Genomic DNA, 14,671 nt, shown 5'->3' with positions numbered 1-14,671 from the left:
CCCATTAATCAGGTGTAACGACCCACGTAAACCACTCCCTAAATCATGGGTGAAGAGCAATTTCAGGGTGACTACGATTACATTTGAACAGGTCAAACGCAAGTCTTGTGTTGCTGGGCATGAACCTGCGTATACCTTTAGATGATGCGTCAGCGTCTGATCTTGAGTTGCGTCCGCGGTTGAATTGGTACCGTGTTTGTGCTGCGTTGAGTGGCTGTGAACACAGTGCATTAAAGCTACATTTGTACTACGTTCAGCGATTGAAAACAATGTGTTTATGCTGCGTTTGAGCTGCATTAACAGCTGAAGATGTAGTGATTGCGTTGCTTTGATTCTGGAACGTAATCACTTATATCTCAATCTCTGGGATGCAGGGATGAGTTCCGCACCTCGATTTGAAGAAATTGTTACCTTGTAGTCCCTTCTTAATTAACATGAAAGTCGTTTGATTGTATCCTTCTTAGTCAAAATTGTTGGTTGAAGTCTGACAAGGGTCAGCTATCTATTATGATTTTTAGACAGCCTACAGTACCTCAACCCGATTAGCCCCTATCCCCGGCCCATTGGCCCACGGTTCATGGCCCACGACCCAAGACACATGATCCACTAGAACTTATGAGGGATTAATTAAAATAAAACACTTCTCTGCATGCTGTTGGCAAGCCTCGAACAGAGGACCTTTTGAAACACCAAAACTTTAACTTTCCACTAGGCTAGTAAGATTTTATGAAAAGTACTTGTGGTTTTTTTTGTCAATGAAAAATTTTATTCATTTACCAAATATGTAACTTTTATGTACATCAAAATACTCAAAGAGAAAAAACTGAGATATCAAAAACACAGAAAATGAAAAACTAAGTTCAGCGATATGTCATCCTACTACATAGTTTCAGCTAAAGAAGAGCTACATGGAGAGCAGCCACTCCCTGTGATTAGCAAGCAGAGGATTATTTATTATAGCAGTCAGGATATCAATCTTGATAATCTTGATTAGCTGATCAATGCTCCTACTCTTTCCTTTGAAAATCCCGGCATTACGTTCCTTCCAAATGTTATAAGTTGTTGCAAACAGTGCCAATCTCTTAATACTTTGCTTAAACCCCCTCCCCTTCAACCTGTTGTTATACCAATTCAAGAGGGTAGACCAATTACAGGATTTCTAATTGTATCGGAGCCACTCCTTGATACTATTCCAAATGCCATTTGAGAAATTGAAGTCAAAGAAAAGGTGATTCCTGCTCTCAAGATTAACACCATCACACAAACTACATAGGTTTGTATGAATAATCCCTAGCCTGAATAATCTGTCTTGTGTTTGAAGCTTATCCTGCACAGCTAACTACAAAATAAAAGAGTGTTTAGAGTAGCTTAAAACATCCCATACTGTATTATGCCAGCACACCTTAGTTGTCACTGGGGATAGAGCATAATAAAGGCCTGAGAGCTTGATTTTTTCCATTTTTTTATAGCATGAGCTGATTAAAATCTTTAGATTATCAACACCACCCCACATATCCAGGACTTTATCCCTGATTTTTAATAATTGTTTCCACGTCCATGAATCTCCAGTCCTCACATTGATTTGCCAGATATTTCTATTTTTCAGATAGGCGCCATGAATCCATTTTATCCACATTGACTCCTTGTTTATATGAATATGCCATAGAATTCTCAAAGCAGCAGTTGTATTTCATAATGTTGCCGAGAAGACCCCCAGTCCTCCATACATCCTTCCCCGACAAATATAGTTCCAGGACACAAGTGACATCTTGAAGACATGCTCTGTTTTACCCCACAAAAAAATTCTTGCATAATTCATCAACCTTTTGAAGAAGTTTAGATGGAAGAATGTAGCTAGAAGTCCAAAAAATTTGTATACTCAGTATAACACTCTTTATAACTTGCAACCTGCCCGCATATGATAGGTTTTTGTGCTTCATCCAGGATTGAAATTGACAATTGATCTTCATGAGAAGGGGAATACAATCAGTGTAGGACAACCTCTTACATATGAGTGGGTGACCAAGGTATCTTATTGGTAATGCACCTTCTGAGAAACCTAGACACTTTGTGATAGATTCCTTAACTGACTCAGAAACTCCACTAAGAAAGATAGAGGAGCTCTTAGCAAAATTTACTTCCATGCCAAAGGATTCCCCAAAAGATTTAATACATTGGTAAATTTTGTTCACTGAATAAAGGTCACCTTTACTGAAAAGAAGAAGATCGTCGGCAAAAATCAGGTGAGTAATCTTTAACTTACCACACTGTGGATAGAATTTAAAATTTCTATCCTTTTTCAGCAAGTCCAAACTCCTAGGGAGATACTCCATTCCAAGAATAAAAAGGTAAGGGGAGAGGATCCCCTTGCCTAAGCCCCCTTTCACCTTTGAAGTAGTCATGCAAAGAACCATTTAGAGATATGGAATAATTTGGAGAGGAGATTCAGGCCATTATCCTTCATGTAAACACCAAAGGGAAACCTAAACCAATCAACATATCATATAAGAAATTCCAGCTAATGGAGTCAAAGGACATTCTAATATCTATATTTCTCATGACCTTGGGAGACAAATTTTTCCTGCCATACTGCTTTATAAGATCATGGGCAAGCAAGATACAGTTTGATATTTTCCTACCCTTAACAAAAGCAATCTGAGCTTCATTAATGACAATCCCCATAACTGCTTGAATTCTATTTGCAAGAATTTTGGAGATAATTTTGTAAAGGCAATTGCAACATGAAATAAGCCTAAAATCAGCTGGAGTTTTTGGACATTGTACCTTTGAGATGAGTGTAATAGAGGTGGAATTTATTGCTCCCAATAATTTTCCAGTCCTGAAGAATTCAACAATTGCTAAAGTAACTTCTTCTCTAATGATAGACCATACAGATTTGTAGAAAGAAGCACTGAAACCATCAGGGCCAGGGGCTTTATTATCTGGCATAGAAAAAACTGCATCCTTTATCTCCTCTTTGGTGACTGATTTAGATAAGCAAAAAGCCTAGCTGGTATTTAAACATGGGCCACTTTGAATAATGTTGATGTCAGGACTGGAGGTAGCAACTATCGTGCCCATAAGATTTTTGTAGTAAGAAATGAATTCCTTTACAATCTCCTCACCATCTGTAATCTTATCACCCAAACAATTATAGAGAACCAAGGCTCTATTATGATGCCTATTTGATTTGATAGCCGAATGAAAAAGATTTTAGTTTCTATCACCTTGAAAATGCCAGGCAACTCTAGCTTTTTGTTAGTGGAAAGATAACTCACATTCTAGGAGTCTATTGTATGAAGAGATAGAGACCTTTTCTTGACTTATAAGGGTAGGGTTGAGTGGATCAATCTGAAGATTTTTTTTGAATCTCTTCCAGTGCCAATTTTGCTCTATGCACCTGTTCACTTAAGTTATAAAGATTTTCTATGCACCTGTTCACTTAAGTTGAATCTCTTCCAGTGCCAATTTTGCTCAAATTCTTCTTGTTGAGATTTTTCAGAGCACTTTTTAGTTTCTTGAGTTTTTAGAATACTGAGAACATTAAATACCCCACTACAGGAGATTGCCAAACAACAGAAACAACAAGAAAAAAAATATGTATGCTTTGTCCACATCTTGAAGAATTTAAATGGCTTTTTACCTTGACAAGTATCTTCATAAATTGAGATAACTGCAGGGGAGTGATCAGAACAACTAGGCAGCATATACTCCACATGACTTGAGTTTAATTAATGAATCCAACAGTCATTTACTAGAGTCTTGTCTAATTGACTCCATACTCCTGTAGCAGGGTCCTGTTTATTTGACCAAGTGAAGAAACAGCCTAATATTTTAAGATGACTGAGTTAGCTATCTTCAATGAAAGAGCTAAAATCTTTAGTGTCTGCATCAGTAAGCGTAGAGCCACCTAATTTTTCCTTATTGCCTAACAGTGTATTAAAATTACCAGACACAATCCAAGGTATGTTACCGATAGTTTGCTAAAACTGAGATAATTCTACCTACAAATCTCTTCTAGCTTCCATCGAATTGAACCCATAGACTGATGATATAATACATGTAAATCTTCCATCAATAGATTTGACACCACAAGTGATCTGCTGAGCTGATGAGATAAGAATTTGAATGTCAAGGATGTTAGAGTCCCATAAAATCAGAATCCTCACTCTTCTAGTATTACATGCATTTGAGAACCATTTCCAATTTTTTTTCTATCCTTTTTACTACAACTGGAAGATTTGCATCCTTAATTTTTATTTCAACAAGAGAAAGGAAGGAGAGATGGTATTGCATTTGGTGTAACTTAACCAAATATTGTTTAGGGGATTTATTCAATCCCCTAATACTCTAAAAAACAGGTTCATATGGCCATACCCCCTCTATCAACTGTGGAGGGGTCTAAATCACAGATCTTATTTGACAAATAAGAGAAGGGATTTACAGGAACTGAGCTCATTCTCTTTTTGCTTTTTTGAATTTGTATCCAAGGACTTTCTACATTCTCTTTGCTTGTGGCTTTTTCTTGAACCAGTGCATGTAAAACATGCACAGAACAGTAGTTGGTAGTGGCTTCTATTCCTGCACTCATATTTTGTTGCATAGCCTCCAAAACTTTTCCTTGCACATCATGTACAGATTTTTGGCCTACTAAACTGCTTTCTTCTTGGACATGTTGCATTTGAACACTCTTATCATTTTGTTTTACCAGATTTTCACCATTCCTGTCTAGTACTGTATTTCCTGCTCCCATAGCATTTGTGGGAATCCATATTTGCATCATTGGCTTCCTCTTGCAATACATGGTGTCTTGCCCCACCAATTTATAATGATCACACCATCTAGGCTTAAACTCATAAATCACTTTTTGAGTAAAAAGCTTACCATCTGGACATTTTGTTGTTACCTGATCAAGAAGGGGAGAGGGTAATTTTACTTCAATCAACACTCTAGCATATGTCAATCTCTGTCTATGTGAAAAGTACTTGTAGTTAATATATATATAGTTTGAAAACTCATTTTGGAAAGCGGTTTTGACCAAAAAATCCAACACTTTGTTCTGGAGCTTCTCTATTCTTTTAGGTTAAAACTGAGAACTATAGTTCTCCCTCTCATCACCTTGTTTTTTTATAGTTATGCTACCCCTGAGTATATATATATGTGTGTGTGCGTGTGTGTATACTTTAAAAAACTCCATACTATTTTTATGTTAAACTCAAACGAGATGATGACTGGAAACTTAGCAGTATGTGCCAAAGTGGACATGAGAAGACAAAACATATGAGAAGACAAAACATAAAGGGTATACAGGTATTAGTTCCTCAAATCTTCAATAACTCCATATCAGCCCCTCATATCTTCAATAATTCCATATTAGTCCCTCAAATTTATGAAATTGCCCATTAGTGCCTCAAATCCTTGGGGTATTGCAATTTGGTCCATCGAAGACCAAAATACGCTCAACTAATGTTTTCTAAGGGTAATTTGCAATTCGGCACTCCAAAGTATATACCTTTTTAAACTTTAATACCCTAAGGTATTTTGATACTATGATATCCCAAAGTTCACAAATTTTTTTGCTTTGATACTACAAACTTTTTTTGACACAAGGATACCCGATATTTACACTTTTTTAACTGTCATATATACCTTATATTTTACACTTTTTACCTTTGATATATCAAAGTTTGCACAATTCTAACTTTGATACCCTAAAGTTTGGGTATCAAATTTTTTTTGACACAATGATACCCAGCATTTACACTTTTTTAACTTCCATACCTGATATTTTACACTTTTTAACTTTGATATCTGTTTACACTACTTTGATACCAAAAGTTTGAGGTATCAAAATGTCAAAAAATAAAACTTCATGGTATTAAAGTTAAGAAGGTATAAACTTTATTGTTAGAGAATACAAAGAGATTATCCTATATTGATTGTTCTTCATTGATTGAAAAAATTCAAGATAAGTTTCAGTTTTGGCAGCAGAAAAGAAAACTGTCATATGCAGGTAGACTCCAGCTTATCAAATCAGTCATTCTTGGTATCCAAACTTTTTGTATTAGCAACTATATCTTCCCAATCAGAGTGTTAGAGAGAATTGATAAACTATGCTCTGACTTTCTATGGGGGAAAAAATTCATTTAGTTGCATGGAATACAATTTGTCAGGAGAGGAGGCAAGTTGGTTTGGGTCTATTTTCTGCAAAACTATGGAATTATGCTACTGCTACAAAATTATTATGGATGATCCATCTTAAAAAAGATATTTTGAGGGTTAAGTGGATTCATGAGAACTATTTACAAACCTGCAATCTTTGGGAGGCTCAAAGTAGAGTTAATGACTCTTGGATGTGGAAGCAACTCCTCAGGGTAAGGGATATGTTGTTGAATAGATTTGGAAGCTTTGCATCTCTGAAGAATGCCATTGATGACTGCTGTTGTAATGGTAAAATTCAGCACTCTGCAGTATATAATAAACTGGCTCACTCAGCTCCAGTTCCTTCACAGAGTTGGTATGATACAGTTTGGGATAATTTTATCTATCCTAAACACTTTTTTACTGTCTGGTTAGCTTGCCATTCAAGACTTCTTACCATGGATAGTCTGTGCAGACTGGGGATCTTAAATCCAAATCAAAATTGCTGTGTTCTGTGTTCTAGTCATCAGCTGGAAACAAATAGCCATCTGTTTTTTGATTGCCAGTTTTCTGCGGAAATTTGGAATGGAGTAATGGATTGGTTGAGTTATAAATGGAGGTCTTGTGATTGGTACATGATCATTGGTTGGTACTCCAATAGCTTGAAAGGAAAGGGTTCCAAGAAGAAATTAAAGAGGGTTGCACTTGCGGTTACAATTTATATGATTTGGCAGGAACGCAACTTGAGAATTTTCCAGAGCAAAATGAGAAGCTCACAGCAGGTTCTTCGTGATATCAAACTGTCAGTTTATACAAAAGTGTTACATGAAAGTACAAGTGTTCATATGAAAAATCTCATTTTGTAGTTTTTCTTTTCGTTTACCAGAGAATGTCTGGTTTTTGATATGTTACACAAAGTCCATATTGGAAATGAATAAATTCAGTTCATTTACCAAAAAAAAAAACTTTATTGTTAGAAAAATTGTCATAATTTTTTTTAAGGTATCAAAGCTAAAAAAAAAGATGTAAACTTTAGATTATCAAAGTGTCTAAAAACTTTAGGATACTAAAGTTAAANGTTTTAAAAAAGAAATTATAACTAAGGGGTGTTTTGGTCATTGAGGGACCAAACTGCAAGACCCCTTAGAATTTGAGGGACTAATGATCAATTATTGAGATTTGAGGGACTAATATGGAATTATTGAAGATTACCCAAAATAGAAACATGGAAGAGCTCAGCTAGAAGTTTTGTTTAAAGCCCACAAACATGTTAAATGCAAGTAGTAGTAGTCCACATATCCAACTCCAACACGATACTAGTGCCCTTTGACACGTCAAGCAAGTAACCGCTTGACCCCACTAGAAACCATTATTAATTAGGTCGAGCTGTCAAGTGTTTTTTTCTTCATGCCAATAGTGTGACCCCCACCATTATCACAACCGAACCGATGAGCCTCGTTGGAATCACACTAGTAAAACTAAGCTCATGCTAATCAAACGCACTACTAAAAGAAGTTTATTCTTGATTTTTGGGATTGGCTAACTTAATTCAAGTGGGTTTTTTTTACTTTTTCTTTTTCTTTGCTTCCTTTCAAAACTTTTTTTAATCAACAATTCTCTGTCTGGTTGTTTATGGTAAATTTGCTACGAGATGGCTAAGTTACGTTTAAATAAATGTGAATTATTATATATAAATAATCTATTAGGTCACATAAATCAATTTTTTTATGGTTGGCATGATAGTCAATGCATCGTTCTTTTGCTTTCTGTTGCTAGTCCCAACCCTCAAGTCAATCGGCTTGAAAACACCGTAAAACAAGTTCAAAGTGAAACCAACATAAACAATTAAAACTCAGAAAACAAGAAAGATCACACGGTCCTTTTTCTAAATAAATCGTCATTCGATGAATATAAGCATAGCTCAATGAAGAATGGTGTAGAGAATAAATTCAAGGGCAACTCGATCTCCTCACTAAAACTATCCAAAAATATTGGGTGAGACGAGTTAGAGTTTGTTGAGGCTCCAGAGGTCAAATACTTCAGTGAAATCTCTCACAAATCAAAATTCTAGAACTTTCCTCTTCTCTCTCTCTCTCTCTCTCTCTCTCAATGATAAAAACTTCTCAATAGGCCAGTAAAGAGATATCCTAAACATGGTAGAGATTGAAGATATATAAATAATGAATGGCTATAATTAAATCTGAAAAATCTATAAATAGCCGACTTAACCATCGATGGCGACTCTCAACCATCAATGGTTGAAGGCCCATTGATGATATAAAAACTTCTGGAGTAAAAATTATTGATGACGCTTGTTAACCATTGATGAGCTCTTCTTACCATTGCTCTTCTTAATATAGATGGCCAATGTCCACCATTGATGGTGAGAAAGCTGAAATCAGCTTTTAAGCTAACTTTCGTATCGTTTAGCCCCATACACTTCTTATACCTGTATGCACCTATATCATATCATCTTAAACAAATATTAATACCAAATGAGTGTTTGTCATTACTCAAACAAGTGCTATTATATGAACTATATCCTAATGAGTCTGACTTGACTCTCTTCAGACTAATATGATTTATATGTCCATTGCATTGTCTATAAAAAGAAAAAGAGAATTAAAAAAAGTGTGGATCAAAGGCATAATAACAATAAAAAAGCTCTCTGAAATTCTAATAAAAAAGAAAAAAGTAAAAACAAACAAACTTTAATTTGTTGCATATGGTTATTGAGGATGAGGTCATGTAACCTTTGCCTGCCTTTCTAAATAATAATTTCTAGTGCATGCCATGCTAGAGTCTGAGAACAAGTCTATGTGCATTCAAGTGCTACTCTATAAATATCCCTTTAGAACCTTCTTCCATATCTACCAAATGTACCAAATGCCATAGAGATCCATATCACACGCGGAGAGAGAGAGAGAGAGAGAGAGAGAGAGAGAGGACAGGAAAGAGAAGAGAGAGAAAGATTGAGATTGAGAGGGGGAAGGGGGAGAGAGAGAGAGAGAGAATGGAATGGAGGAAGTGCTACTTAGATTTGCTGTTAATTCCCTTGTCCCTCCTCTTTCCTATTCTCTACCATTGTTGGCTATGGCATACGGTTCGGACGCAGCCCCACCGGACTATTATGGGGATCAACTCTAGCGGTCGCCGGCTCTGGGTGCTTGCTATTATGAAGGTATTAATTTAACTAGAAAAAGTAAATATCATCAAAGTATAAAATTATATATGCATTATCTTTACTATTACTTTAAATTTTGGTATAATGGTAAATTCTTTAAGATTGCAATAGTAAATTCTTGAAGACGACATCTGAGCAACGTATGTTCATATTTTATTTTCCACAAATTTCTAAAATTGTTTTAAAAAAAATACTGCACTGTGAGTTTAGTTCTCAACTCATAAAACAATCATCAATTTGCGGGTGAATTTTAGAGTGTACAATATTATAACCCTCTATCTTCTCACAACTTCAATAATGAGGTCCTTTGACAACTTTCATTGAGATTTGCAGTTTAGGGTTGATAGATATAATAAGGATAGGATAGTACCTTTTACCTCTCTACTTCAAAGATGTTTATAAAAATTTTGTTGCTCAGGAGGTTTAATTAAGGGTAATTACACTAAATCCTCATGAACTTTTAGTGTTTCGCACTATAAACCCCCAATAACTTTGGACTTGTAGAAAACCCTCACTAACTTTTCACTTTCTGTAGATAACCTCCAAACAAAGTGAGTATTTTTTTTGGATGTAAATACCCCTAGCTGAAAAAAAGACCCTTCCACTTAAAAATCTTACTATTTCTTTCACCTTTTATCCCAAAGCACAACGGTAACATAATTAATGCAACAAATAACACTAACCTCCCTCCGCCCCCTGAAAAATTAGTTAAATGAATTTTTTAATAAGTTTCAGTGTATTTTGGTCTTTCTAATTAAGTCATGTGAGTTACACACCATCACGTCATATGTAACAGTGTTCAGTTTGGGGTTTTCTACAAAAGGTATTAGGGGTTTAGTGTGATTTTGAAAGTTTGTGGGGGTTCAGTGCAAAATTTTGATAATTAGCGGGAGTTTAGTGTAATTTACCCTTTACTTAATGCAATTTTGAATTTCGATTTTTCTAGTTTGTTATGTGAAGTTTACGAGGTTTTGTGAATTAACCATTTTTTACTTTTTATTTCTAAGCTCAAATGCCACTAAGTCTGAGTCCATAAAATGTCAATGGGAAATTTAGATATATATGCTACAAAGTGGTAGCTTCTTTGTACATCAGCACTAAAGTTATAGCCTTCTAACTTAAATGACTACGTGACTTACGTGTGAATCAAAAGAGCTTTTGGAATTTAAAGCTTTTGTTGTCATTTTAAACTAGTTGCGTGATGCTAATATCTCTAACTTATTTCCCACCCAAACGCTTTTGCTAGCTTGGGAAGATCAATGGTTCATTTATTTTATTGCCTAAATGGAATCTCACGTGGTCCACACATTGTTGTAAGTAAAGAGGTTTGAGTGAGGGGTTAAGAAAAGTTACCTCCTAAATCTATGAAATAAAAAACTTATTTTTTGATTGTGCTTTGAGATTTGTACTAGCGTATAAGGGTCTGTCTTGGTTCGGGTTTTTTTTTGAAGGGGAAAGGGGGAGGGCGGGGGGGGGGGGGCTGCCAAAAGTGTCAGAACTTTTGGCAGCTTTCTTCCCAAAAAAAACAGAACCAAACGCGCCCTAATAAGCACACATCTGAAAACTTGTCTTGTGCTTTAAGATTTGTACTAGCGTATAATAAGCACATATCTGAAAACTTGTCTTGAGAAAATCTGACTTAATTAATTTATTAAACACAAATAGCAAAATTATTTTTAACCCTTATGGAGACGGGTTGAACAGAGTTAATTTCTCAAGATTGAGTGTTTAATCCATTTTTAGACAAATTAAAAAAACAACCTTTACATTGATAACTAAAACGAGTAATAAACATATCTCAAACATTAGAAACATGGAGGGTTCGGATTCTCTATATCTTTAATTGTAGAAAATTATTGATTCACTCAGTGGGTCCCACAAATAGAAAATTTTTTATATAGTTTATTTGAAGTGTAAATTCATGGGGTCTATAGAATGAGGAGATGTGATTGATAAATTGTAGAGGTTCTATGTAACTAAAGTTGTAGAGGTTCTCTACCTAAAATTGGAGGATTAAAATAATTTTATATGATGTGTAAACCACTTAAACCTTTTCATTGTAAATGGATTATCTGGTTTATTGTAAATGGATTATCTGGTTTAATCTTTCTTCTTAATGGACCTTCGCTAAACGTAGGCTCAAGAACACTTAAGTTATATATGCAAAGTCAAGTTATTCATACATAACTTTAATAGCTCTCTTTTTTTTTTTGGAGAATTTCATCTTAAATTAAGAAGCTTTAAGCTTAAGTTCATTATCCAGTATGAAAACTGGATTATATATTTAACCTTTCGCTACATATCAAGCTAAAATCACTATAATGTATAAGTTATGAGTAAGATATTTGTTTTTAAAAAGAAAGGTATTTATGAGTAAGATCCGTCACCAACGGCTAAAAGTTCTTAGTTTGTTTGCACCGTATGTATCTTCACAACTCTTGATTCGTGAACAAATTATTTACTAAAATATGAAAAATTGCTTTTCCCGCATTATAACTTCTAATATCATAATATCTTAATAAAATCATGATTTTGTAAACTTTACTATCTAACCTAATTTCTAAATTCAGAACACACTATATATGTTCAAATTTATCATAATATCATATGAAACTAGAATAAATTTAGATATCTCGAATGTCATACATAATAGTATAGAAATCACTATTTTTAATCACAATCACTCAACCATTCATTTATTAATGATTGACTCTGACTGTCCATCTCACAGGACAATGAGAAGAAGAACATTTTGGCGGTACAGACGGTCCGAAACACATTAATGGGATCAACCCTAATGGCCACCACCTCCATCCTCCTCTCCTCCAACGTCATCAGCAGCACCTACAGCGTCAAGAAGCCCCTCGCAGACTCCGTGTTTGGGGCCCATGGGGAGTTCATGGTGGCCCTCAAGTACGTCGTCCTCCTCCTCCTCTTCCTTCTTGCCTTCCTCTCCTACTCCCTCTCCATCCGCTTCATCAACCAGGTCAACTTCCTCATCAACGTCGCTCGACCTAGTATTGATGGTGAGGATTGTGACACGTTATCCCTTGTGACCCCTGAGTATGTCATGGATCTCCTTGAGAAGGGGTGGCGTGTTGGAGATAGTGTAGCCCGGAATTAGATTTTCTATGCGGCGTTGCCGGTTGTTGCCTGTGGATATTTGGGCCGGTGCTAGTGTTTCTGTGCTCGGTTACGATGGTTCCGATAATGTACAGTCTTGATATTGTGAGTGATGGAGGGGAGAAGAAGAAAAAGAAGAAGAATGGGGGATTTAGGGCTGAGCAGGAGGTTGAGGTGTGAGTTGAATGTAATAAGTAGTAAAAGCGGATGAGTGTAGTATTTGTTGTGTATGTTGTCTTTTGGTTTGTGCATGCATTTGCCTCATGAGGTTTTAAAGTAATGCTACGACTAATGTGGCCACTGATTTGTAATTTTCTTTTTAAAATAAGTATGAGTTCTATAACATTTATGCTAAATATTGACTAAAGCTCCTCCAACATTCAAGTCAGTGATTTGTGTCCAATTAAATCATAATCTAAAAGGCTTGGAATATAGAGCAAGGCATGAGTTCCATTTTATTGAATTACTTTTTCTAAATTTATATTGGATAGAGTGTTTTATATGAAACAAGATAGGAATGTGTCCCATGCCTGATGTTACATTCGATAGGAATTAGAGAGAGAGAGTTAAAGCATAATAAAAAAGGCTTGGAATATAGAGCAAGGCAGGAGTTCCATTTTATTGAATTAATTTTTCTAAATTTATATTGGACAGAGTGTTTTATATGAAACAGGATAGGACTGTGTCGCATGCCTGATGTTACATTCGATAGGAATTTTATAGCCTGTTTGGATGGAGGCACTACAACAAAATACAACATTGCCGACGAAACAAAAACGTTGGTAAAAGTTTAAAAAACGTTGGGAAAAATCTTTCCCGACGCAAAATGCAGCGTCGCTAACACGTCACCAAAAGTGCGTCAAGGAAAATATTTGGCAACGTAAAATACTACGTCAGTAAAAGTCAACACTTTTGGCGACACTTAATTAGTCGGAAAAAGTACATCTTTTAGCGACGCGTAATATCTTACATCGGTAAAAGTATGCAGAATTTATTCATATGCAAAAGTGTGTCAGCAAAACTTGTACTTTTGGTGACGCATGCAACGTCGGCAAAAGGCAATACGCCAGCAAAAGTATAGCTTTTAGCAATGCAGAATGAAGTGTCGCTAAAAACTATATCTTTGGTGACGCAAGTTAGCGTCGGCAAAAGTGTAGCTTTTAGGGACGCAGTATGAAGCGTCGCTAAAAACTATATCTTTGGCGACACAAGATATTTAGCAACGCAAGATAGCGTCGCTAAAAGATATTACTTTTGACGACATAATATAGCGTCGGCAAAAGTGTTACTTTTAGTGACGCAAATTAGTGCGTCGCTAAAAGTTAAAAATTTAGCGACGCAATTTAGCGTCGGAAAAAGTATAATTTTTGGCAACACATAATTATGCGTCGGTAAAAATATACTTTTATCGACACTAATTTACATCACCAAAAGTAATATATTTTCTATCAACTACAAGCCTACACTGAACCTGAACATCCTTAAAAAATTTGCTCTTATTCACATCAACAAAGAAACCAAACATTAAATTATACTCCAAACAAGTTGCATATTATGATAAACAAAGAATTTACTCTCATTGTAAAATAGTTACATTCATTTCTATTTCCAAGTCAACACTCAAAGACATGTTTAAATATTCCAGTTTGCTTGTAATCCATGAAGGAAAAGAAAACACAATGGAAAGAGAGGAAAAGGTAAAAGAAAAGAAAGAATGGAACAACTGTTTAAATATTCCAGTTTGCTTATAACCTCATAACAAGTTACTCTCTACTTCTAAGATAATCAAATCCAAGTTCCTGCATAACAAGAATAAAGCAGCATCAAAAAATTTTAAAATTATTTGAGAAATGCTACACATTCTATAAAAAGTTTTGGGTACACATATATCATACTCATTAAACCAAAACCATACACATGACAAAAATAAATTTTGTGCAGCTTTTGTGAATTGTGCATTTCTTCATATTTAGAACTTCCGATTTGCAAATCATAAATCATATATGGTTTGATCCGATAATTTAGAATCCTATTGATTGTATTCTAGCTTTTTGGCTGATGAATGTATTCTAGTTAATATACATGATCACAATTTTCAGTCATGATTTCTAGATTTTAAAAATTTTCAGTTTACAAAAGATTTTAGTGCACATGTATCAGATCCGTGATTAGATGTGTTTTTGAATTCTATCAGTCATATCCTAGGTAACAACCAAAGCACCT

General features: G+C 35.2%; 1 pseudogene; it reads left to right on the top strand.

Annotated features, from left to right (window-relative positions):
* LOC109843952 lies at nucleotides 9,022-12,806 on the top strand (annotated as a pseudogene).

This window comes from Asparagus officinalis, chromosome 5 (genome assembly GCF_001876935.1).
Source record: "Asparagus officinalis chromosome 5, Aspof.V1, whole genome shotgun sequence".
NCBI classification, from domain to species: domain Eukaryota; kingdom Viridiplantae; phylum Streptophyta; class Magnoliopsida; order Asparagales; family Asparagaceae; genus Asparagus; species Asparagus officinalis.
Note: the sequence above shows the minus strand (reverse complement) of the source record. Positions and strands in the feature narration are given on the sequence as shown.